Here is a 24,843-nt window from a genome sequence, read left to right on the forward strand (position 1 = left end):
GAGCCATTTTCTACTGCTTTTCCAGGCTGAGGCAGAGAACTGAATCAGAAAGTGGGGCAGCTGGGACTCGAATCTGCACCCATGTGGGGAGCTGGCACGGCAGGCAGAGGCCTAACTTACTATGCTACGGCACCAGCCCCAATAAGTAAATCTTTTAAAAGAAAAAAAAAAAAAACCAATTTCTTTGTACCAAAATAAACATCTTAATTCCATTTTTCACAAACTTAACAATTTGAAAGGCTGAGAGAAAGAGAGAGAGAAGGAGAAATCTTCTGTCCACTGGTTCACTTCTCAAACACCCCCCAGCAGCCAGGATTGGGCCAGGATGCAATCAGTAGGCCAGAACTCCACCTGAATCTCCCACTTGGATAGCAGGGACCCACATACCTGAGTCATTACCTGCTGCCTCGTAGATGTGCATTAGCAGGAAGCTGGATCAGAAGCCCCATAGGCAGGACTTCAACTGGCAGCTGGTTATGGGATGCCAGTGTCTCCAGCAACAATGTAACTGTTGTGTCAAACACTGCTTCTCCACTCCCCCACAACCTGTCAGAAGTCCTCTCATGTAACTTTCCTTCTCTGGTTATAAGCATAGCAGTTGTTTAATGCAGAAAATTTGAGAAATGCAGAAATATATAGAAATAAAAATAGAATTTACTATAACTCTATCACTCACAAATGTTATAAGTGTATACAGATGTTGAAAATTAGAGTAACACTATATATAATTTTGTGATATGGTTCTTTAACTTCATAGTACAAGGTAAATATTTTCCTGTGTCAAATATTCTATGACATCACTTTTGTTGCCTACACGATATTCAAGTGGATGTAGTAGAATGTGTTTAACAAATTGCCTGTTTGGAATGTGTAGGTTTTTCTATTGTGTCACTACTATAATTAATGTCACAGGGAATATTTTTGTTGATAAATCTTTTCCCATATTTCTTATTACTTTTCTGGACAAAATATTCATGGAAATCATAATCAAATGGTATGTACATTTTATGACATCTGATATTTAATGACTATTTGGCCTTCAAGAAGGATTGTAGCAAAAAGAAGGAGGAGGAGGAGGATGTGGAGGAGGAAGAAAGAAAGAAGGAAGGAAGGAAGGGAGGGAGGGAGGGAGTGAGGGAGGGAGGGGAGAGGGAGGGAGGGAGGGAGGGAGGGGAAGGGAAGGGAAGAGAAGGGAAAGGAAGAGAAGGGAAGAGAAGGGAAGGGAAGGGGGGAGGGAAGGGGAAGAAGGAGAAAGATTCTATCAATTTATACTGCTTCTAGTAATATTGGAAAGTGCTGTTTTTCCACATCAGGAAGTTACTTTCAAAAAGAGACACTGAATAAGCCACAAGGAGGTATCACCTGACTCCAGTCAGAATGCTATTATCAAAAACACAATAAATAAAAAACACTGGGGGCTGGCATTGTGCTGCAGTAGGATAAGCTGCCCCTTGTGATGCTGGTGCCCCATATGAGTGCCAGTTTGCCTCCTGGCTGCTCTGCTTTCAATCCACCTCCCTGCTAATGCACCAGGGAAGGCAGCAGATGGCTTGGGCCCCTGCTGCTTGTGTAGGAGACCAGGATGGAGTTTCTGGCTCCTGGCTCCTGGCTTCAGCCTGGCCCAGTGAACTAGCAGATAGAAGATTGTGTGTGTGTGTGTGTGTGTGTGTGTGTGTGTGTGTTTTCCTCTCTCTCTTGCTTTGCCTTTCAAAAAAAGAAAGAAAGAAAAGAAGAGAATAAAAAACGTTGGTGAGGTTGTGGGGAAAAGGGAACCTTTATACATTGTTAGTAGGAATGCAGATTACTGAAGACCTTAAGGAAAACAGTTTGGAGGTTCCTCAAAATCTACAGGTAGATCTACCACATGGCCCAGCTACCCAGCTTCTGGGACTATATCACATGAAAGAGATACCTGCACTTTCATGTTCAATGAAGCCCTATTTACAATAGCAAATAAATGGAATTAGCCTGGATTTCCAACTGTGGATAAATGGATTAAGAACATGTGGTAGGTATACACAATGACTATTATTCAGCCCTAAAAAAGAATGAGATCGTGACATTTGCAACAAAATGGATGGAATTAGGAATCATTATGCCAAGTGAAATAATCAAGATACATAAAGACAAATACCATAATTTTCTCATATGTGGAATTTTACTACATATAATATATATAGAAAAAGAATGTGGAAGCAATATTTTCTCAAACATTTTACATCTTTTGGTTTGGGTACATCTCTTATAAATCACTTTCAGCTGGGTTTGCTGTATGGCCCATTTTGAATGATTAATAAAGATTCACTTCTATTTTAAAAAATGAAAGCAATGTTAATGTGCATCCGTAAATCTACTGATAAGCAAAATATGGTATCTACACTCAATGGACTATTATTCGGCCATTAAAAAGGAAAGACATTCTGATACATGACATGGACGAACCTCAGAAACACTATGCAACTTGAGAGAAGCCAGTCACACAAGACCACATACGGTAAAATTCCATTTACGTGAAATTCTTCATAAAACAAAGAAAGTGGATCAGTAGTTACCTGAAGCTGGGATGGATGTGGACGATCTTCCTGGGGTGATGAGAAGGTTCTGCAACTGGATTGTGGTGATGTTTGCAAAACTCAGGAAATGTATTAGAAATCACCAAAACGTACAATTACTGAAGGGACAGAGGGAGGGAGAGAAGAGAAAGAGACTGGAACAGACACAGACTTCACAGTGGAACCCACACAGGAGGTTGTAACTGGATTGATGTGTGAAGAACACCAGCAAAGTGCCCCATTGTCACAGAGAAGTCCCACGGCCACTGAGATCTCACTGCAACAGGCTGTCCCCCAGAGGAATTCTAGTCAGGCTTTTCGATGTCCAAACATGGACATCAAGCGCAGGGGATTTGGGAACCAACTGATCAGTGGGTTTTCTGAGCCCACCTAGTAGTGATTTAATCGGAAAAATGATGGAATATGAGCCAAAGGCTCTGCTCCTGGCCAGAGCCTGGTGGATTTGGATTTTGTATGTTTTGGGCACTCTTTTACGTTTATCCGCCTTTGGTTTGAAGGGTGTTAGATCCACTCTGAGCTGGTTCAATGAGAAAAAGTCAAAAGTATCAGCTAATAAGAGTGTCTGCTCGTTTGTTAATTAATTTCTGCAACAATAACCCTCTGGCACCTGCCAGCTTCATTCTGTGGTGCAGCCAATGAACTTCAAAAATAATTAAAGTTAATGAGCTGCTCCTTGTGATAGGACCCTGAAAACTTAACAACCATAATTAGTGAGAAGTGCAAAGTAGGGAAAGTGTCACTTGCCAATAAACAGGATTTACTCATCTAGTTGCTAGAGGACCCTGCCCATGTGTGAAAGCATTGCTCCACTGAGTCAAAGGAGCTGTATGTCTGGGTCGACAAATCAAAGGGAATTGAAGGGCAAGGACCAATTTTGAGAACAATTTCCCTAGATTTCCCTACAATCAAACCCTTCCGCCTAAGTCCCAACACTATTGCGTCAGAATGTTGATAGGAATTCATGGCAGTCTCCCACAACATCCCAAATCCCAGAGAGTCAGCCACTACAGCCAAAGTAGGGCACCGAAATTTCCATTCCTTGGTAACAAAAACAAACTTGAGAATTAGGCAAATAGAGGAGTTGAACGCTAAATCGGCAGCAGCTTCCTGTGAGTTCAATTTGTTGAATTTCAGTGGGAATTTCTTGAAAGGAAATGAAAAGAAATTTGAGGCTGGGGTCTGCCTCAGTGGCTGGGGGAAGTGAAGGGATGGAAAAGGTGGAATATCCCCTGAATGTGGGGTTTTCCCAAGGGAGCCTGTGCATGTTTGCATTCTACTGTGAGACAATTTTATGTGGGAAATGGTCAAATTCCACCCCCATCTAAAAGGCAATGGATTAATTTTATATCATATTTAAAAAATTGATTAGCACATCAAATCCTTCATTTTACATGTACAAGAATAGTATGCTTACCCCTCAATAAATGTACTTAAGTTTAAAAATTGACACGAACGTTTAAATCAGTTAAATATTAGCGTGGGGGGAACTTGGCTCTGCCACAAATCGAAATTCTGGAATGTTGGGGAAAATGTCAAGGTAGCTTGTTAGGATCTCCTAATTGTTGCTAGCATTCTTTTTTTAATCCAGAATTCCATGAACATTTTTTTCTAATACACATTTTCTGTGAACTATTTTTTTAAGATTTATTTTTTATTTATTTGAAAGGTAAGAGTTACAGGTGTGTGGAGGGGAGAGCGAGGAGACGGGGAGAGAGAGAGAGAGAATGAGAATAAGCGCTGAGGGTGGGCCAGGGTGAAGCCAGGAGCCTGGATCTCCATCTGGATCTCCCATATGGGTGGCAAGGACTCAAGTGCTGGGCCATCTTCTGCTGCTTTAGATGGGAAGTGGAGCAGCTGGGACTCAAACTGGTACAGGTGGTGGCTTAACCTGCTGTGCCTCAACACCGGCCCCTATTGCTAGCACTCTAAAATGTACCATAGTGCAGAGAACGTGTGAAGATTTTAATTGCAATGAATCATTGTTTTATGTACTACGAAGAAACAAGAAAATGCTGCCAACAAATGGCGGCACAGTGCTTCCATGGCACTTGGAGTTTGGTTTCATTTTTTTGTCATCTATGGCATTGCTGTTTCCATGCCTTTCTGTACATACTGTCATTTTTACTTCCAGTCTCAATCATAGTGTAATCTTTCTGAAGACATTTTAACACGATAAATCTCAAACTCTGTGCTGCAGACACTGCACATAAATCAACTGTAGGAACAGGTGAGTGGCTATGGCAATGTTTGTGCGTGCATAGGCAATGGCAAGGCTCTCCTGCTGCACCGGACTTCAGAGGAGTAAAGAGGGTGAAATACACATACAGCTTAGAGTGCATGACGGAGAGTAACACCTGTAGGGCTCTCTTGGGAAGAGACTGGAAATTGTTTCTTTTCTTGTATCCTGGGGTTTTGCCTGGACAACTGTGAGGCACAGTAATGTAGAAAGCCTTGAAGGACATAAAGAGTTGGCTGTCAGTGCACTGTGACCCTTCCCAATATCCTGGGGTGCTTGGGACCTGACTCAGGGCAATCTGTCCCTGCAGCAGCTCCTCGCCATGGTAGTCAAGCAGTTTGAGAGCAGAGTTTACATAGGGTTCACATTTGTGGCTCCAGCACCCACCATTACCCATAAAACAGGTGCTAGGTGAGTGATATCTGACATAAATTATTGTAGGTACCTTACAGTGTCACTCTCTGACACCCATACACTCCATGAAATAATAATCTTTCAGTAGTGACATCCTCCAGAGAGTGCTCACCATGAGTGAGCACTAGGAGCGCTTACGGTGGGCTCAAGCCGTCTTCCAACCACTTTACACTCGCTAACTCTTCTACTCCTTAACACCACCGCCAAGTTAGATACCGCGATTACCCTCATCTCACACACGAAGAAACGAAGCACAAAGTAAGCAATTAACTGGCCCAGGATGGCATCGCTGCTAAATGTCAGAGAGCTGGATGTGAACACAGGCCATTTGGCTGAAGTCTTCACACTCTTTCAGTGTAATGATAGTGTTTGCCTCTACCTTAGAGCGTGGAGAGATGTGATGAAAATCTGATTGTCTAAATGTGCAGATAGCTGGTCAATGTATTAAGTACATCACGTACTCTGCATTCTCAATAAATGTTTGCTGTTTATTGATTGTTCAAAAAATCCAGGCAGAAGGACGCACCCTGCAGTTTGTTAAAATAAATAACAAAACCGGTGCTATCAGTGATGGGCGGGACTAGGTCAGGGATGGAGGACTGATTTTAGAACTTGACCATGAAGTGGAGGCAAAATGTCAAACCGAATTCAAGAAGTTTCAGGTTCTCTGGGTGGATGTTGCTCAGGACACCCGCATCCCATACTGAGGGCTGGAGGCTGAGTCCTGGCTCTGCTTCTGAGCCAGCTTCCTGCTAATGTGCACCTGCAAGGCAGCAGGTGAGGGCTCAAGGGCTTGTCCTTGATACCCAGGTAGAAGATCCAGATTGAGTTCTGGGCTCCAGGCTTCAGTCTGGCCCAGCTCTGGCTGTTGTGGGCATTTAAGGAATAAACCAACCTCTGTCTCCCTGCCTTTCAAATAAAAATAAAAAAGTAAATAGATAAATTTTTTAAAAAATTTCAGGCTCTTCAAAGGTCACTGACAACAAATAACACTAACGGAGCATTCAGAAGTCCTCCCTGTGCCAGCCTGAGATTCGGTCGAGGACTTATTTTGACCTTACAGCCCTGAGATAATATTTGACACTTAGCTGCAGCAGTGAATTATCTTGAACTTGAAATGAAGTCCTATGAAGTCTCAAGTCATGGTCTGGATTCTGGCAAGCTGTGGTAAATACTGTGTTAGGGAAGTTCATTAAACCGAGGAATTGAATTTTTCTTTCTAAAGAACTGGCCATTGGGTGTTAATCAGCTGTAAAGAAGAGAGCAGGAAGCCCAGGGAATCCATCAAAGAGCTTTGCCCTGTAAGCACAGTTGCCTCACCTCTGACCTCCGTCACTGAGAAAGGATTTGGCTGCAGCAATATTCTCCGTGAAGTTAGCAGCTTGAATCACTGCCATGAGCAAATGAGTTTTCTCTACTGAGAACGAATTCTCCTGAACTGCTGAGGCAGAGGCCCCTGAGCCTGACTGGCTATTATTTATTTGGATGATTGTTAGAGACACTGCAAGATCTGCCCCCGCCCCACGTGTGGAAGCTACCAGCTATGGCATTTAGCTTTTGGGCGAATGGAACAAAACAGATAGAAAGGAGGACCTGGTTGGGCAAGTGGTGTGAAATATGAAAACTATCTCACTTCTATGGAGTCGGCCATGGAATTGTTCTCCATTATACTTTTTTTTTTTAATATTTTATTTATTTGAAAGACAGAGTTTCAGAGAGAGTGAGAGCGAGAGCGAGAGCAAGAGCAAGAGCAAGAGAGGTCTTTCATCTGCTGGTTCACTCCCCCAAATGACCACAACAGCCAGAGCTAAGCTGATCCGAAGCCAGGAGCCAGGAGCTTCCTTGGGGTCTCCCATGCGGGAGCAGGGACCCAAGGATTCGGGCCATCTCCTATTGCTTTCCCAGGACACAGCAGAGAGCTGGATCGGAAGGGGAACAGTTGGGACTTGAACTGGCACCCATATGGGATGCTGGCACTGCAGTGCTGCAGACAGGGGCTTTAACCCGCTGCGCCACAGAGCTGGTCCCTCCCTCATACTTTTTGAATGATGCACATGAATGAACTATTACCTTTTTTTTTTTTAAGTTATTTTTTTGAGGGGAGAGAGAGAGAGAGAAAGAGAGAGAAAGGGAGAGAGCGAGTAAGCGCTTCCATTCATTGGCTCACTCCCCAAATGCCTGGGAGCCAGGAACTCTACCCAGGTCCCTTGATGGCAGGGACACAAGCACATGCGCCATCACCTGCTGCCTCTCAGGTCCTCATTAGTAGGAACCTGGAATTGGAAGTAGAGATGGACCCAAACCCAGGCACTCCAACAGGGACTGCTGGTGTTCCCTGTTGGAGTTGGCATCTTGATTGCTGTACCAAACAACCCCTCCTGAACCACTGATTTTTTTTTATCAGAAAGTGATATTTGGGGGTCGGTAAGGAAGAGGGGATGACCTCTACTGATTGGAAAGCTTCTCTGTGTCAAGTGTAGTAAAACACTGACCAGCGGCCACAGGGGTGCACTGAGAGGTGCCCATCTGCCCCAGGCCAGTAGTTGGAGAGTATTGCATTGAAACCTTCTAACTTGTCACTGTGAAAACCGTTAGCTGCTCCACTACCACAGCCAACAGCACTATTACCATCACCGCTCAGTACAAACCCTTGAGAAGTTCAAATCCCCATAGCGGGAGTTGGTTGAGAGTAGGAGTCAATTGCCCTGTACTTAAAGAAACCATGTAGGGCCTTTGGGAAAGTCCAGGTGTCATCTCCAGGCCCAGTCTAATCTCACGGTTCCACAGAAACAACATGTAAGGGTATTTTTAAGAAATTCGTTGGCCAGCGCCGTGGCTCAATAGGCTAATCCTCCACCTAGTGGCGCTGGCACACCAGGTTCTAGTCCCGGTTGGGGTGCCAGATTCTTTCCTGGTTGCCCCTCTTCCAGGTCAGCTCTCTGCTGTGGCCCGGGAAGGCAGTGGAGGATGGCCCAAGTGCTTGGGCCCTGCACCCCATGGGAGACCAGGAAAAGTACCTGGCTCCTGCCTTCGGATCAGCGCGGTGCGCCGGCTGCAGTGTGCCAGCCATGGCGGCCATTGGAGGGCGAACCAACGGCAAAGGAAGACCTTTCTCCCTGTCTCTCTCTCTCACTATCCACTCTGCCTGTCAAAGAAAAAAAAAAAGAAAGAAATTCGTGATTGGGGAGAGGGAGCAGTTGTCTGACACAATGGTTACATTGCCACTTGGGACACCCACATCCATATTGGTAAACCTGGTGCAAGTCCTGGCTCCTGGCTCTTTTTTCGATTCAGCTAATGCACACCCTAGGAGGCAACAATAGATGGATCAGGTACCTGGATCCCGGCCACCCTCACACAATGGAGACACATCCAATGGAGACCTGGAAGAAGTTCCAGGCTCCTTGCTCTGGCCTGACCCACTTTTGGCTGCTGTGGGCATCTGGGGGAGTGAACCAGAGGATGGAAGGTCTCTGTCTCTCTGCCTCTTTCTTTGCATGTCTCTGCTTTTCAAATAAAATGAAAACATGCATATACTTGCACATATGTATTTTTTGATATTTATTTTTTGTTTATTTTGAAAAGCAGAGTTACAAAGAGAGGAGAGGAGAGGGAGGGAAGGAGAGGGAGGGAGAGAGGGGAGAGAGAGAGAGATCTTCCATCTGCTGGGTCACTCCCCAATTGCCTGCAATAGCCAGAGCTGGGCCAGGGTGAAGCCAGGAGCCCAGAGCTTCTTCTGGATCTCCCACATAGAAGCAAGGGCCCAAGCACTTGGACCATTTTCCGCTGCTTTCCCAGGTGTATTAGCAGAGAGCTGGATCAGAAGCGGATCAGCCAGGATGCAAACCGGTGCCCATATGGGATGCTGGCATTGCAGGCAGAGGCTTAACCTGCTATGCCACAACACCAGCCCCTACTTGACACACAAGGTTTGAAATATTGTGTTCAGTAAAAGGAAGACTATAGAAAATTGAAAGGATGTAACTTGCTTTTACAAAAAGATTTCTATCATGTTTATGCTTACAATAAAAATCTGGAAGAATACACACAAAAATCCACCGGTGAAATTGTGGAAGATTTACATTTTAATCTTTGTGTTAATATGTATTTATACTTTCTGGCAAAGTATGTGGGCCATTTGGGTATAAAAATAATCGCTATAATTAATAATACTCTACTGTAAACTTGAAATGTGCTGAGAAAAGCTTTTACATTTTTAGGTCTTCATCTTATTTTAAAGGCAGAGGGACAGAAAGAGAGAGAGAGACCTCTGTTCACTGGTTCATTCCCCAGATGTCTGCCACAGCCAGGGCTGGGACAGGCTGAAGTCAGGAGTCTGGAACTCCATCTGGGTCTCACACGTAGGTGGTGAGGATGCAAGTACTCCAGCCATTACTGCTGCCTCCCAGGGAGCGCATCAGCAGTAAGCTGGAATCCGAGAGCAGCCAGAACTTTTTAAAAATGTATTTATTTATTTGAAAATCATAGAGAGAAGGAGAGAGAGAATCTTCCATCCTTTCATCTCCTGGTTCACTCCCCAGATGGTCACAATAGTCAGGGCTGGGCCAAGCTGAAGCCAGAAGCCAGGAGCCTCTTCCAGGGACCCATGCACTTGAGCCATCTCTGTTCTTCCCAGGCCATTAGCTGGGAGCTCGATTGGAAGTAGAGCAGACAGTACATGAACTGGTGCCCTTCTGGGATGCTGGGTTGCAGGTGGCAGCTTAACCCTCTATGCCACATGCCAGCCCCTAGAACCAGAACTTAAACCAGGAACTCCAGTATGGGTTGGGGTATTCCAAATGGCATCTTTACCAATATGAGAAATGCCTGCCCCAGAGAGTAGATCTTAGACATTCTCATCACACACATAAATGTAACCATGTCAAGTGATGGTTCTGTTAACTGATTTGCTGTATATGGATAGTGAATCATCACATTTTGCATCTTAAATATATACAATATTATTAGTCAATTATGCCTCAATAAGACTGGAAAAACAACTCCTCATGTGCGATGAAAAAGAGATCAGTTTTCATTTTTCTCCTCCAAATAACACAACTCACAAAATTGTCTTTTTAAAAAAAATTATTTATTTATTTGAAAGTCAGAGTTACAGAGAGGCAGAGGCAGAGACAGGGAGAGAGGTCTTCTGTCTGCTGGTTCACTCCCCAAATGGCTGCAAAGGCCGGAGTTGAGCTGATTCAAAGCCAGGAGCCAGGAGCTTCTTCCAGGCCTCCCAATGTAGGTGCAGGACCCAAGGACTTGGGCCATTTTCTACTGCTTTTTCAGGCCATAGCAGAGTGTTGGATTGGAAGAGGAACAACTGGGACTCAAATTGCTGCCTATATGGGATGCCAGCACTGTAGGCGGTGGCTTTACCTGCTACGTCACAGTGCCCATCCCAAAATTAACTGTATTTTAAAGTTGAAAGCTTTCTTAAAAAATTCTTGAGGGGCCAGTGCTATGGCACAGTAGGTTAATTCTCCTCCTACAGCACCAGTATCCCATAATGGCTTCAGTTCTAGTTCTAGCTGCTCCTCTTTTGGTCTGGCTCTTTGCTATGGCCTGGGAAAGCAGTAGAGGATAGCCCTGCACCTGTGTGGGAAACCTGGTGGAGGCTCCTGGTTCCTGGCTTCGGATGGGATTAGCTCAGCTCTAGCAGTTACAGCCATTTGAGCAGAGAATCTGCAGATGGAAGGCCTTTCTCTCTATCTCTTCCTCTCTCTGTATCTCCACCTCTCAAATAACTAAATAAAATCTTAAAAAAAAGAATACTTGAACCTTTTACAAATAAGTGGGCTGAATAAGAACCCAAAGGAATCACTCCAGGCCACGTCATAGTCAGAGGAGAGTCAGGATTTGAATCTAGCTCATTGCTCTTTCTTAAGTAATGCGCTATCTCTGAAGAATCGGCCCAGGCACAGTGCCATCACCAGAACGGCTGTGTGGCTTGTGCAGCTTGGTGTGTGTGTGTGGGGCCCAGCTATTTGCAGGATCTTGGTCAGTCTTTAAAATGCCCCCACTTGTGCCTGCTGAATGGCTGAAAGAAAACTCACCAAAGATGGCCTGGCAGGCCGCCCCACAAGCTGGATGTTCCTACTTGGCAGGTGAAATCCTCTCTGGAAAAATGCTCTGTGGCAGAGGACTCCCTTCTCCCGGGAGCCAGCGACATCGTTCATGAGGAAGGCTCTAGGGCAATCCACCAGATGCCAAGTGTAATTAATCAAGCCCCACAGCCGGGAGGTGACGATCGGCGTAGCCGCCATCCAGTGCAGGTTGGACCAAGTTAATAGGTCAGCAGAGATCAATAAACGGGAAACGTAATCAGAGATTCTTACTCATGTGTGCCACCCTTGACATGACGCTGGCTCCCAGGGTGACATGGGAGAGGCCTCACTAGTTCAGTTCCGGGATCAGGGTGTCACTTTGCACTGGCTCCTAGATCTCTACATCTACAGCTGTGACAATTAGCCTGTGGGAGAGGGAAGCCCTTCAACTGTCTGCCCTCCCCCCCACTTCCCTTCTCTCGGCTTCCAACTTTCTTTTTATTTTCTCCTTATGCTTCCTCCAGGGCCCTGGACCAAAACCAGGATCTGAACGAACGTTCCTCTGCTCTGGCAAAGGGCCATCTTTGCATCTTTGGGCTGGTTAGAGGAGTAGTCTGTTATAGGGCTGATGTGACAGCTGTATCTTTTCCTGAGCTGGTCTTTTGAATTTTTCCTTGAATTGATCTTTTTCCCTTGCCTTCCAGGGAGCCCTGGGCCATGAGGGCCCAAGTTGTTACATGCCTGGGGGACTTACACAAGTGGTAAATTCTTCTTGCATTAGTTTGGATTAGATAGGGCTGCATCTAACAGAAGAACACATACCATCTGGCTTAAATGGAGAACAGTTAATTGTCTGGAAACAGACCCTCTAGGTGTGGAGCTACACCAGCTTTTCTGTGTCACCTGCTACATTTTTGATTTGCAATCTTCAGCAAAGTGGCTTCTGTTGTCAAGAGAGTTGAGAGAGGCCCAAGCACCCCAACCCCCTGCAGGCAGTGGGAAGGAGGAAGAGCAGAAATTACACCAAGACAGGCTGGCAGGGAGACCTGCCGTCTTCTTTAGTTGACTTTGTGCCTTCCTGCTCTGATCCAGAACGTGTTTCTCCTCCACTTTAACAGTTAAAAGGCAGACCCCCCCGCCGCCCACTTCCCACTCTTGACGGAACACTGTATTGTACCCTGGAGTAATTGTAACCAGGGTTGTCTGAGAATCCTGCCTGCCTCTCTTTAGGTCGGGATTTCTCCAATTTCTCCTTCAGCACCTCCAACTGGTCAGCACTGCCAGTGCAAAATAGTCTCAGAAGAACATGAATCCTGCCTCCCTCTAGTTTCCTTCTCTCTCTCTCTTTCTCTTGACAGTGAGAGAGTAGACAGTGAGAGAGAGAGAAAGAGACAGAGAGAAAGGTCTTCCTTTGCCATTGGTTCACCCTCCAATGGCCGCTGCGGCCGGTGCACCGCGCTGATCTGATGGCAGGAGCCAGGAGCCAGGTGCTTTTCCTGGTCTACCATGGGGTGCAGGGCCCAAGGACTTCGGCCATCCTCCACTGCATTCCCTGGCCACAGCAGAGAGCTGGCCTGGAAGAGGGGCAACCGGGACAGAATCCGGCGCCCCGACCGGGACTAGAACCCGGTGTGCCGGTGCCGCTAGGCGGAGGATTAGCCTAGTGAGCCGCGGCGCTTGCCTAGTTTCCTTCTGATCCTGACTTCACTAATAAGGCCTCTTAGAGATGGAGATGGAGAGCCACTGTCCCTTCCCCTCTACTTAACACTGTAAAGAACTTCCCTGGATCGAACCCAAGTGCCTGGAATAACTCAAATCCATTTTGTGCTTTATCATCCTTGGGAATTGAGACTAATTAGCAATCTTATACTTATTTTTCCAGGGGGAAAAAGATGCTATTTTAGCTAACAAGTAGGTACGGTGAATTTATTTAGATTTCTCCTTTTTGGGGGAGGATTGTAGGGAATTCCAGTATTTTAAAATATCATTTGATAAGCAAGAGAACACATTGGAAGGACAGCGGTTTACAGCCAGTGTATTCCCACGGCTGAAACGCACACACAAATGTTCGCCAGTGTCAGGGTGGGATCTTGTGGTCCCAGCAGTTAGACAGGGATGGGCTGCCTGCTCTGAGGTCAGGCTCATGCAGCTTTGCCAGGGATCTGGGCAGATCATCTAGGCCTGCTCTGTCTGTGATGAGCACTCAAAGTCCCCTACTTTTTTTTTTTTTTTAAGATTTATTTTTATTTATTTGAAAGGCAGAGTTGGAAAGAGAGGTAGAGACAGAGAGAGAGGTCTTCCATCTGCTGGTTCACTCCCCAATTGGCCGCAACGGCTGGAGCTGTGCCATCTGTAGCCAGGAGCCAGGAGCCTCTTCCAGGTCTCCCATGCGGGTGCAGGGGCCCAAGGACTTAGGCCATCTTCTACTGCTTTCCCAGGCCATAGCAGAGAGCTGGATTGGAAGAGGAGCAGCCGGGACTAGAACCGGCGCCAATATGGGATGCTGGCGCTTCAACCCAGGGCTTTAACCTGCTGGCCATAGCAACAGTCCCCAAAGTCCCCTACTTCTACTGCAACCCTTCACACTCTGAAGATTTTAATTTGAAAAACAAAATCCTTTGAAGCAAATTAAAAACAAAACAAAAATGACATGGGAAGTAGTCCTCCGTGGACTCAGCCCGCCTCACTTCCCAGTCCTAAGCCCAGAGCAGGAGAAAGATGATGTTGTAACTGCATCGGGTGTAGAGGTCTGTTTTTTTTTTTTTTTTTTGTTTTGTTTTAGATTTTTATTTTATTTATTTGAAAGACAGAGTTACAGGGAGCGAGAGATCTTCCATCCGCTGGTTCACACCCCAAATGGCTGCAATGGTTGGAGCTGAGCTGATAGAAAGCCAGGAGCCTCCTCTGGGTCTCCCACGTGGGTGCAAGGGCCCAAGGATTTGGACCATCTTCTGCTGCCTTCCCAGGCACATTAGCAGTGGACTGAATCAGAAGTGGAACAGCCAGGACTTTAACTGGCGTCCATGTGGGGTGCCGGTGCTATAGGCCAGGGCTTTAACCCACTGTACAACAGCGCCGGTCCCTGGAAAATGCTTTTTTCAGGACAAACTGGTCAAATCAAGAAGACTTCCGATTGTACTGAAGAGAAAAATGCCAAAATAAAACTATAAAACTAACTCCTCGAGAAGGCACCAGGAGCTTCTGTTTTGTGCGGGATGCCTTGGCCAAGGAGAATTCTCTTCTGACAAGAAAGGAAAGATGGGAGAAGCATTAATGTGAGAAAACAACAAAAATAAAGTGTCTGCTTGTATCAGCTCAGTGGCGCTGTGTACTGGCTGCACCTGCATATCACTGTGGGGGCGTCTACAGTTACACACGTAGGGCTGGTGTTGTGGTGCAGCAGGTTAAGCCACTGCCTGCAATGCCTACATTACATATTGGAGCTCCACTCGAGTCTTGGATCCAGCTCTCTGCTAATGCACCTGAGAAAGCAGAAGATGGTGGTCAAAACACCCAGAGCCCTTTCCACCAACATAGGAGATGAATGGAGTTTCAGGCTCCTAGCTTAGGCTTGGCTAAGTCCTGGTTGTTGTGGCTATTTGTGGAGTGACCCAGTGGGTGGGAGATCTCTCTATCACTCTCCCTTTCGAATAAGTAGATAAAATCTTTTAAAAAATCAAAAACAAAACTATTGATGCTTGATCCTGAGCCTGAACTTCTGAAATGCTGAGTGTGCAGGCCCCAGGATACAGAATCAAACAAACCACAGCGCAAAGCCTCCAGCTAATGGCTTTTTTTTTTTTTTTGACAGGCAGAGTGGACAGTGAGAGAGAGAGACAGAGAGAAAGGTCTTCCTTTTGCCGTTTGTTCACCCTTCAATGGCCGCCGCGGCCGGCGTGCTGTGCCCAGCGCACCGCGCTGATCCAATGGCAGGAGCCAGGTACCTATCCTGGTCTCCCATGGGGTGCAGGGCCCAAGGACTTGGGCCATCCTCCACTGCATTCCCTGGCCACAGCAGAGAGCTGGCCTGGAAGAGGGGCAACCGGGACAGAATCCGGCTCCTCGACCGGGACTAGAACCTGGTGTGCCGGCGCCGCAAGGCGAAGGATTAGCCTAGTGAGCCGCAGCGCCGGCCATCAGCTAATGGCTTTTTAACTTAGGAGCCACATAAGCAACATGTGGGTGTGGGGAACTTTAACACAGGACGATCCTGTGGGGCTCCTCCCCAGAGATGCTGATTCAATTGGCCTGTTGCGGACTCCAGGCCCTGGTGGTTTTCAAGCTGTGTCAGGTGGCCCCTGTGTGCAGCCAGCGTTGCAGTCCACTGACCCTGATGCACTGAGTGAGCTCCAGTGACCTGACCTGTAGATTCCAGAGCCCTGGAAACACTGACAAATGAAATCACTGGACTCCTTTGATCACCTTTAAGAACTGCAAAGAAGAGATGATTTGAGAAAGACTTGAGATGGGAAGATATGTTGACAACTTTCACAAAGTCAAAACAAGAAAGCCTTCTAATCTATAGTTCTAGGAACTTGGCATTCAGCCTAGGCAATATTTCTTTTTATTGAAATTATGGGTTAAATGATGTGACCCAGTGGTTAAAAAAAAAAAAAAAGAAATCCTGTCATTTGCAAGAAAATGGATGACACTGGAAAACATCATACCTAGTGAAATAAGCCAGCCCCAAAAGGATCAGTCCCTGATCTGTGATAACTAACAGAGCACCTAAAAGGTAATTGATAGAAGTGAAATTAACATTTCAAGATACAATGACTGAACAAGCCCTTGTCTCGACTGTTGAGGAACAGTTTTTTTTTTTTTCCATACAATTTGTTGAACTTTTTACTTAGAATAGAGTTAATCATATGTATATAAAGTTAAGTGAAAATAGGTCTTAGTAAAAAATAAGAATGGGAATAGGAGAGGGATGAAGAAGAGGGGTGGGAGTTTGGGCAGGAGGTCAGGTATGGTGGGAAGAATCACTATATTCCTAAAGTTGTATTTACGAAAAACATGAAGTTTGTATTCCTTAAATAAAAGTTTGCTGGGAAAAAAACCACAGTGACCAATATGGACTTTCACAGGTTCAGCAGGAAAAAGATACATCAAACTAACTGTAACTCCTGTCCCAGCACTGTTGCCTGATGTTTAGACAAGTGACATTTTGTACACTCATCCACACATACACACACAAGGATATTCCACAAGTTCATGGAAAATGGAATATAAAAACAAGAGGTAGGTGCCAGGCATGAGTCAAGATGTTGCTAGGGATGCCTGCATCTCATATTGGAGTGCTTGGATTTGAGTCCTGGCTCTGCTCCTAATTTCGGCTTCTTGCTCATGGCACCCCGGGAAGCAGTAGGTAGTGGTTCAGGTACTTCTGTCCCTGCCATCCATGGGGGAGACCCAGACGGAGTACTGGGTTTCTGGCCTTGGTCTGGTCCAGTTCTAGTTGTTGTGGACATTTGCGGAGCAAACCAATGGACGGAAGGCTTCTGATTCACTGCCTTTCACATAAAATACATAAAATATTTTTAAAAGATAAGCTTTGGTGCACGAAAGGTTGAAACCCATGAATAGTTTTTTCATAATACATATTTCCATAAGCTTTGAAGACCCTGTGTGTGTGTAGGGTAGAAGAATGAAAAGCAATGCTTCTCATACCCTACTGTGCAGTGAATCCCCTACAGATCTTGTTAAAACACAGATTCTTACTCCTGAGGTCTGGCGTAGGTCCTGAGAGTAGAGTTTAACAAGCTCCCGGGTGCTACCAACACTGCTGGTCTGCAGGCCACTCTGAGTAGCAAGAGTGTAGACTGTGCACAAGTACAGTGAAGTGCGTTAGCAAGCAATGGAACAGCTACAGCCCAAGTACTATTCGGGGTAATGTTTCTCTGCTTGGGATTTAGTTGGACTTTTGTCTAAGAGTATCAATAGTGGCTTGGACATTCATGGGTTGTTACCAATTTTTGAATGACATAGAACTGGAAGACAGAGTTAATGACAGAGTTGGCATCCAAAGAGCTTTCAACGGGGCTTTTTCTCTGACCCAGCAAAAATAAATGATCCATGTCATATTCTTTTAGATCTTACTTTCCAATTGGCCGTATAACTAACTAGATCAGTGGTCTTGGGCAAATTAGTCAACCTCCGACACTGTCTCTTCATCCATAAAATGAATGGGGTTATTAGTTAGAATCCTGTTGGTTGAGTGTGACAGAAACAACTCTTTGGGCATAGCTGGATCCAGTAAGTCAAACTACAGTCTGGAGCATCCCCTGCTCCAGCCCCTTCCCTTCTCTCCTCACTTCTCCCATTCTTCAGGACCCCCCTTGTGTTCAGGGCACCTGCAGGTGTCCTCGTGTCGTGGGGAAGAGGGCACCTGGCACCTCAGCTTGTCAACTGCACAACCCACACCAGTCAGAGAGAAGACTCTTTATCCTCTCTGCTAATCCCTGAGGCCAGAGGGATGGTGAGCTGGACTTGGTTTAGCCTGGATCATGTGCCCACCACTGAAGATGAAAGGGACAAGACACCACAAGGGACACTCCACTCCACCATGTTGGGTGGGGGAGGGACTGTCCCCCAAAGGCAAAGATGCTGAGTGACTCAGTATGTTTGAGTATTCAGCAGATCCTCTTACCCACACTCCACAGAATGGGCAATGCACACCGGTTACCATACAATGCTGCAGGCAGGCAGAGCTGGCACGCAATGAGTCACATTTGCTGTTCTTGGACCAGATGGTCTCTAACATCCTGTTTTGTAGGACTCCAAGCTGAGCTTGCACATAATACATTTGTCCAGTAGTAGGATTTTCTGGAGATAGTTCCTTGAACTCCAAAGCTTGATGGAATATTTAGTTTGCTGGGTGATCCTCAGTGCACACTTAGCATCCCGAGAGGCAGGTCTTAGGGGAGGAGTGGCATTTCCAGAGGCCCTCCCATTCGGCTCCCTTCCGGAAGAATCCTGCCCACAGTCTGCTAAGGACCCTGTTCCCAGACCCTAGCCAGTGCCCTCTGATGGGTATAGCTTGTCTAGTCAAGATGATCTGAACTTCTGAGAAGCTGTTTTAGGGACTTAAAGAAAAAGACACAGGAACAATCCCAGTATTTTGTGGGAACCGTGGTGTGTGTGGTCCTGGGAAATGGAGGATGGGGCTGGAGGTGGGGCTTGTACAGGTAGACAAGGGAGCTGGTTGAACATGAATGAATAATGGAGCAGGTGGACAGAGAGGAGTGGAAACACAGACAGGATAAGACCGGGGCCTTGGGAAGGGGAGAGGAAGAGGGAGAGAGGGAGAGTGAGAGAGAGGGCTATGGCTATGCTGTCTACCTATTCAGCCACGAAAACCATGAAGTGACCACACACAGAGTGCCCCCCAACCCCGGGCCCTCTCCTGCTGTCCATGTGAGGAAAAGTCACTTAACCTGTGGGCCACCCTAGGGATGGGGGTCCCCAAGGTTGCAGATGCCCTAAGAGGCACACGACAGACTGAGGTAGGAGTTGGGGGCACACAGGGGGTGGGAATGCAGGGAGGGAGAGGCCTTCAGGTAAGAGGGGGAGCCAGAGTGAGAGGTGGGGCGGGGGGAGGGCGTCCTCCCACATCACGGAGAGGCCTGCAGGAGAGCCCTGAGCTTCCAGCACTCGTGGAGCGGGAACCAGACTCTACACCCGATGCAGTTACAACATCATCTTTCTCCTGCTCTGGGCTTAGGACTGGGAAGTGAGGCGGGCTGAGTCCACGGAGAGCTGGGGCCATGATTCCCATCACTGGCTAGCCAGCCTGCCCAATGGTCCTTTCACTGCCTGATATCTGATGGCCAAACCATGTGGGCTCAGGGTCCCCTTCATTAAATGAGCACCTACTTGTTCTACAGGTCCCTTGAAGAGCTAAAACCATCCTGAAAGGGGTGTTGGGCTCCCTGCCCTTGGTTATGACTCCTTGGTTTTAACTGATGGAAACCACTTCATTTACAAAATGTATTTCACAAATGTTATCGATAGTCTGCTTATGTGCGTGGCCTGGGGACTTGAGAGAGGAAAGGCAGAGCTAGACGAGAAAATCTTTAGACAAATAGATATGTAATTATAAGTTATAGTCAGATCTATGAAGGATAAGGACGCTATGAGGGAATAGTGGGGACGAGGTAGAAGGACAGGCTGGAGGCCGGGTGGGGGAGTAAATCTGCTTGATGCATTATTTAGGCTGGGACCTGAATGACGAGTTGGTGCTTTCTAGGGGGAAAATATGTAGGTCATGGAAATACCCATGGCAAGGTTGTAAGGGAGAAAACACCTGGCAGGACACAGAGGCTGGGGACGGCAGGCCAGAGATGACCACGGAAAGGGGACCCTTGAAGACTGTGGCGTAACAAATCACCCTATCTCTTAGCAGCCTAAAACAGTAAGGGTTTATTGCCCCACAGTTTCTGTGGGGGCAGGACTCCAGGAGCAGCTTAGCTGGATGGTTCTGGCTTGAAGTCTTATGAGGTTTCTAAGTTTTGGCCAGGGCTACACTTGACCCGGGTTGGAGGATCCACTTTCTTCTCTCTTTTTTTTTTCTTTTCTATTTATTTATTTATTTTTTGACAGGCAGAGTGGACAGTGAGAGAGAGAGAGACAGGGAGAAAGGTCTTCCTTTACCTTTGGTTCACCCTCCAATGGCCGCTGCGGCTGGCGCACTGCGGCTGGCGCACCACGCTAATCCAAAGCCAGGAGCCAGGTGCTTATCCTGGTCTCCCATGGGGTGCTGGGCCCGAGGATCTGGGCCATCCTCCACTGCATTCCCTGGCCACAGCAGAGAGCTGGCCTGGAAGAGGGGCAACCGGGACAGAATCCGGTGCCCCGACCGGGACTAGAACCCAGTGTTCTGGCGCCGCAAGGCGGAGGATTAGCCTAGTGAGCCGCGGCGCCGGCCTCTTCTCTCTTTTCATTAAAGATTCATTTGTTTGTTTATTTGAAAGGCAGAGTTACAGAGAGAGAAGGAGAGACAGAGAGGTCTTTCATCTGCTGCGCTACTCCCCAGATGGCTGGAATGGCCAGCGCTGGGCCAGGCCAAAGCCAGGAGCCAGGAGTTTCTTCTGGGTCTCCCATGTGGGCACAGGGGCCCAAGGACTTGGGCCGTCCTCTGCTGCTTTCCCAGGTGCATCAGCAGGGAGTTGGATCGGAAGTGGAACAGCCAGGACTTGAACTGGCACCCATATGGAATCCTGTACTGCAGAGTGGCTTAACCAACTGAGCCACAGCACTGGCCCCTGGAGGATTCGCTTTCAAGGCAGCTCACACACATGTCTGGACAGACAATTCAGTTAATGCAAGGAGACCTCAGCACCTCTCAACTTGGGCCTCTCCACAGGTGGCTTGAATGTCCCCAAAATACAGTTGCAAGATGGTCCCAGAGTGGGTAAGGTGTAGGAGAGCAAGGTGGAGTGACAATGCCTTCTATGTCTTGGCTTTGGGAGTCCCACGTGGCCCTTCCTTACCCAGTTTTAATATTTAGATGTGAGTCACTAAATCCTGCCCATATTTAAAGGGAGGGAGATTAGGCTTCACCATTTGGAGAGGGGAGTGTCTCAGAATTTGTGGGTATATTCTGGAAGTAACACCCGGGCCGTGGGAAGGGGTCAGTTTAAGCAGAACTGAGGGCCGCCAGCACTGTTACAAGTTTACAGAAGGCTCATGGGACACCAGTGAGGGTACAGGTGAAGCCGAGACACAGCAAGATTGGAATGCGGTCAGCACCCTTTACGCGGTGTCGCCAACGTTCTCTCTTCCAGTTGTCTTTATTCTCTGTCCTCTCACGTTGGCTTTGATACCCACCCTCCATCCCCACCCCTTGCTCCTGAACTTGCAAAGCACTCCTAGATCAACCAACTTGTCAGGCTCCATCCCGAACTCTGGGGACAGAGAACCGGGTTGGCCCTAACTGCACAGGGCTCCCCTGCAGTCCTGTCTGTTGTGGCCTGGGCAGCAGGGACGTGTGGCCTAGCTCTGCGGAAACGGTCAGGAAGGAAGTTTCCTGAGAGAGGGACAGCTGAGAAGCCCCTAAATGTGTCTACTTCAGGGGCCGGTGCTGTGCTGCAGCAGGCCAAAGCCCTGGCCTGAAGCGTCCACATCCCATGTGGTCACTGGTTCGAGTCCCCGCTGCTCCACTTCTGATCCAGCTCCCTGCTAATGCTCCTGGGAAAGCAGTAGAAGATGGTTCAAATCCTTGGGCACCTGCACCCACGTGGGAGACCTGGTAAAAGCTCCTGGCTCCTGACTTTGGATCAGTTCAGCTCTGGCCGTTGCAGCCATTTGGGGAGTGAACCAGCAGATGGAAGACCTTTCTCTCTCTCTCTACCTCTCTCAATAAATGGATTCAAGCGGCTTTCAGGCAGCCCACCAGTGAGAGGCAGAAGCTTTCGTTTTGGAATTGTTGCTGCATAAGATGAAGTCCCGATGCTGTCATGGGGCTGTTTTCCAACAGGGCCTGCACCATTGTAGCAGGGATGGCAGGAGAGAGGGCAGGCTTACCAGCCATACCCATAGCTACAGGAAGGTAGCTGGATGAGGTACAGCCATGACATCAGATCTGGAAAGATGCTCAGCCGCACCCCAGACGCCCCACCCCAACTAAGATACTTTCATGTGTGTGTGGTAGGGGGTGTCAATTCACTCACTAGAAGGAACTGGGCTGGCACTAGGTCTTCTCACAAGAGCAGACCATCTCTGAGAAGTAGACTATAGTAGCAAGTTCTAGTCCAGGGTAGGTTACTGGAAACGGATTTGGGCACCACATTCAGGGAGCTGTGGAGGGAAGACAGAAGAAGGTTTGTTTCGGGTAAAGGGGGGAGCCGATTTAGCTTGAGTCGTCTGTGCAGCCTATTGTACTGTCGCATAATAAACCAAATCTCCAAGATCTTTCCTTAATTTCACTTGTTGTTCACACACCATTCACAAGCCAAGGCAATCCATCTAATTAAGTGTATTTGTATAGGCAGGTGTTCCCACTAGAGAAATAAAAATCAATGGAAGAGTGTGTTAATTTTCACAGCCAACAATATTGGCCCACATTATTGGATTGTTATATACTTAGTTTGCTGGCTGTTTATCTGTTGGTTACTTCTTTTTTTTTTTTTTTTTTTAAATGATAGCATCAAGTGTAATTATCAAGTAATCTTCAGGACATAAAAAAGAGCTTCATCCAACTCCTCGGTAATAACAGTCATTACTGTATTCTCTAAAAACAACTGCTAGTTATTTGCAGCTTTCAGAGTTCCCCAGTCGGGAAAACTGCAAATGACACAGTAATGATTATTGAGGTTCTACGGTAACTCCAGTCATAATTTCAATGTAATTGGTAGAGCATGAATAACTATGAATTATGTCTTATAGACAACCTATTTGTAGGGAATTCACAGTTATTCATAGTATGTATAATACAGCAAACATAAATTGAATGTTAATCTTAATAAAATTCACTTTTATACTGCATTTTCATCTGAATGGATGCCATCTGTTTTAAGGTGCTAGCAGGGAGTAAAGTAAAATTGAACTTGGAAAATCCAATTATTTGGTGTTTCCCAACTTTTCAAATTTAATGCTGAAAGCCCATGATTGAAACAAGAGAGACTTTAATATGGAATTGTTTTCCAGGATAGGGGGTTATCAACAGACATTAATTAAGAATATTATAATTATTTTCCCATACAAAGCTAGGAAAACTCTTGGATTGCAGTTTTAGTGGGCAGATTTTGGGTTATTGTGCACGTTTAGGATTGTCTGGCCACAAACTCTCTGACCAGCGTGTGGTCACAAGCAGCTTCCACGGGTCGTGCCCCCAGGGAACACCAATGGAAGAGGAGGAGGTGGGTGGGGGTGGGGGGCAGAGAGAGGAGGAAGCTTGCATTCCCGCCACAGGCCGCGGGCTTGACACCGCTGGGGAAGATGGCAGCCAGGGAAGGGCCTCAGAGTTCTCCCAGGCAGAGGGCCAGGAGGCGGGTTTTTACCCAGCAGCGCCCCCTTCAGCCCCGGCTGGGAATGCCTTGGGGGTCTGGGGAGCGGGCGAGCAGGCCATGCAGGTCGTCAGAGCACATTCTCACAGGCACCCCCGGCCTAGCGGGAATTTGTATGTGGCAGAATTTTCACCCAACTTTGGAAGGAATAGAAGCGGTTTACAGAACAGAATACTTAAGTTAGGTATTAATTAAGAATTTTTTCCCTTTTTTTCAAAATTAAAGAGAGCAAATTTCAAGTATTTCTTAGACACATTTTTTTTTTTTGACAGAGTGGACAGTGAGAGAGAGAGAGACAGAGAGAAAGGTCTTCCTTTACCGTTGGTTCACCCTCCAATGGCCGCCACAGCCGGTGCACTACGGCCAGTGCACCACGCCTATCCGAAGGCAGGAGCCAGGTGCTTATCCTGGTCTCCCATGCGGGTGCAGGGCCCGAGGATCTGGGCCATCCTCCACTGCATTCCCTGGCCACAGCAGAGAGCTGGCCTGGAAGAGGGGCAACTGGGACAGAATCCGGCGCCCCGACCGGGACTAGAACCCGGTGTGCTGGCGCCGCAAGGTGGAGGATTAGCCTAGTGAGCCGTGGCGCCAGCCTATTTACAACATACTTTCAAATTACTTTACAATCACAGGCTTAATACACCACTAACCATAGTGTTCAACAAGTAAAAAGCATAAGGCTATTTAAAAAAAAAGTTTTATTTATTTGAAAGGCAGAGACAGTGAGATCTTCCACCAACTGATCCACTTCTCAAATGCTTGCAACAGCTGGGGCTGGGCGAAGCCCAAACCAGGAGCCCAGAATTCCATCTGGGTCTCCTACCTTGGTGGCAGGACCCGAGTACTTCTGTCCTCACCTGCTGCCTCCCACGGTGTGCACCAGCAGGAAGCTGGGCTCAGAGGCAGAGCCAGGACTCAAACCCAGGCACCCTGAAGTGGAATGTGGGCCTTCCACACAGCAGCTTAACAACTGTGCCACGTGCCCACCCCGTAACTACTGCTATTCTTTGCTGTTTTTTGCCTTCCTGAGCAAGTGTCTTTACAATGTGTTTTATATAGCTTCTCCAAATCAAATTAGAGCCTCCTCTCAATAATATTTTTTTTTAAATTCCACAAGCGAAGCAGCTTAGCACATCAGTTACAAGCTCAGGATCTGTAGTCAGGTTTTTGGTTTTATCACTTACTGTCTTAGAGTGCTCACTTCTCAACTCCGAATGGTAGCAGTTAAACCTACCCCACAGCACTATCACGATAATTAGATAATGCCTGTAAAATGCTTCCCACAGTACCCGACACAGAGTAAATACTCAAAGTAGCTAGTATTATTGTTCCTATTACTACCCCTAATTTTCATTATTACTACAAATAAAATAACCACCCTTCAAATTAAAACATAAAATAGGTTTAGAGGACATGATCGTATGAGAGAAGCAATGATAGGAGGGTGTGACCAGAGAACAAGATACGGATCTCAGACGTGGTGTAGGTCACGGCCTGGCTGTGGTCATGGCTGGTTCCAGCTACAGCCGAGTAAAGGAAAAGGTCCTTGTGTGGCACTGAGTGAGGTT

This window comes from Oryctolagus cuniculus, chromosome 3, assembly GCF_051225735.1.
Source record: "Oryctolagus cuniculus isolate XC-2025 breed Fujian yellow rabbit chromosome 3, ASM5122573v1, whole genome shotgun sequence".
Taxonomy (NCBI): domain Eukaryota; kingdom Metazoa; phylum Chordata; class Mammalia; order Lagomorpha; family Leporidae; genus Oryctolagus; species Oryctolagus cuniculus.